Source organism: Anolis sagrei, chromosome X (assembly GCF_037176765.1).
Source record: "Anolis sagrei isolate rAnoSag1 chromosome X, rAnoSag1.mat, whole genome shotgun sequence".
NCBI classification, from domain to species: domain Eukaryota; kingdom Metazoa; phylum Chordata; class Lepidosauria; order Squamata; family Dactyloidae; genus Anolis; species Anolis sagrei.
The window spans coordinates 103,668,025-103,670,524 of record NC_090034.1 but is presented as its reverse complement, the minus strand read 5'-3'; the positions used below and the strand labels follow the sequence as shown (position 1 = coordinate 103,670,524).

Below are 2,500 nucleotides of genomic sequence, written 5' to 3'. Positions count from 1 at the left end.
GATGTCAGGTGGTGCAATACCGGCTAAGCAGTGTAATTTCTCCAGTGGTGTAGGGCGCAGGCACCCCATGATAATGCGGCATGTCTCATTAAGAGCCACATCCACTGTTTTAGCGTGGTGAGATGTGTTCCACACTGGGCATGCATACTCAGCAGCAGAGTAGCATAGCACAAGGGCAGATGTCTTCACTGTGTCTGGTTGTGATCCCCAGGTTGTGCCAGTCAGCTTTCGTATGATATTGTTTCTAGCACCCACTTTTTGCTTGATGTTCAGGCAGTGCTTCTTGTAGGTCAGAGCATGGTCCAGAGTGACTCCCAGGTATTTGGGTGTGCTGCAATGCTCCAGTGGGATTCCTTCCCAGGTAATAATCCTCAGAGCTCGGGATGCTTCTCTGTTCTTAGAGCTCTAGGATTCAACAGAGGCTAGATGGCCATCCATTGGGAGAGTTTTGATTGTACCTTCCTTAGAATAGGATTTGACTGGATGGACTTTGGGGATCCCTTCCAACTCTAGGGTTCTATGATTCAAGCCTGTCTTTGGCTGACTCATCCCTTCCTGATATCCCTGAGTCACTAGAGCTGAGTTTATTTTGGAACCCAATCTTCCCTCTTTCTCTGAATCCAGCTCGATTTAATGAGGCACGATTCTCGGAACTGCGCAAACTACGAAGCTGCCAGCCAACCTGGATATACATATATATATGGTATCTCTGCATATTTTAAATCTATACATTTAATCAACTCGAAAGAATACCTTCACGCCGGAGACATAATTATTGTCCAATTCCAATCAAGGCTGAGTCAAGGCGGTGAGTCATTTGCAGTCAATTAATCCCAGGCCCTTTCTCTAATTAACGAAGTTTAATTAGCACAAAACACATTACCCCAAAAACCCAATATAGCTTTCTTTCAGAGATTTCCTTTGGTTAACGAACCAATATAGTTTCCAGCTTAATTAAGGCTGGATCCACCCTGCAATGTCATGCAGTTTGATGCTGCATTGGACTGCACTATATGGGTCTGCGCTGACTGGATGGCCATCTGTCAGGAGGGCTTTGATTGGATGGTCTTTGGAGTGTCCTCTAAATGTAGGATTCTATTATTCCGCGAGACTGAATGGATTGTCTCTTCCTTGGAATGGGGTTGGACTGGATGGCCTTTGGGGGTTCCTTCCAGCTCTAGGATTCAACCATAGGCTGAATTGACATCTGTTGGGAGGGCTTGGTTTGTGTCTTCCTTTATGACAGGCGGGGTAAGTCCGGATGTTCTCTGGGGGTCCCTTCCAACACTAGATGGACTGGATGGCCTTTGGGTGTCCCTTCCAGTTCTAGGATTCAACAAAGGCTGGATGGCCATCTGTCGGGAGGGCTTGGATTGTGTCTTCCTTTTTGGCAGAAGGGGTTGGACTGGATGTTCTTTAAGGGGTCCTTTCCAACACTAGGATTCTCTGATTCAACAGATATTGGATGGCCATCTGTCTAGTGGGCTTTGATTGTGTCTTCCTTAGAATGAGGTGGGGCTGGATGGACTTTGGGGATCCCTTCCAAACCCTAGAATTTTATCATTCAATGGAGACTGGATGGCCATCTATCAGGAAGGCTTGGATTGTCTCTTCCCTATAGTGGGGTTGGACTGGATGGCCTTTGGGGGTCCCTTCCAACTCTAGGATTCAACAGAGGCTGGATGGCCATCCATTGGGAGAGTTTTGATTGTATCTTCCTTAGAATGGGATTTGACTGGATGGACTTTGGGGGTCCCTTACAACTCTAGGATGCTATGATTCAACAGAGGTTGGATGGCCTTGTGTTGGGAAGGCTTTGATTGTGTCTCCCTTAGAATGGGGTTGGAAGGGACCTTTGAGGACCCCTTCCAACTCTAGGATTCAACAAAGACTGGATGGCCATTTGTTGGGAGGGCTTTGATTTTGTCTTTTTTGGTGGGGCTGGGTGGACTTTGGGGGTACCTTCCAGTTCTTGGATTCAACAAAGGCTGGATGGCCATCTGTCGGGAGGGCTTTGATTGTGTCTTTCTTAGAATGGGATGGGGCTGGGTGGACTTTGGGGATCCCTTCCAAACTCTAGGATTCTATGATTCAATGGAGACTGGATGGCCTTGTGTCAGGAGGGTTTTGATTGTGTCTCCCTTAGAACGAGGCTGGACTGGATGACCTTTGGGAACCCCTTCCAACTCTAGGATTCAACAAAGGCTGGATGGCCTTCTGTCAATAGGGCTTTGATTGTGTCTTCCTTAGAATGGGGTGGGGCTGGATGGACTTTGGGGATCCCTTCCAAACTCTAGGGTTCTATGATTCAATGGAAACTGGATGGCTATCTGTCAGGAAGGCTTGGATTGTCTCTTCCCTAGAATGGGGTTGGACTGGATGGTCTTTGTGGGTTCCTTCCACCTCTAGGGTTCTATGATTCAATGGAGACAGGATGGCCATTTGTCACTTGGATTGTGTCTGATTTAGAATGGGGTTGGGCTGGATGGCCTTTGGGACC

At 47.6% G+C, this 2,500-nt stretch overlaps 1 protein-coding gene across 2 annotated transcripts in view; it reads right to left on the bottom strand.

The window, feature by feature from the left end:
- The window catches only part of LOC137094973 (CAP-Gly domain-containing linker protein 3), a 42,726-nt gene that overhangs the window by 28,614 nt on the left and 11,612 nt on the right, over positions 1 to 2,500 (bottom strand). The gene's annotated exons all lie outside the window — the stretch shown is intronic.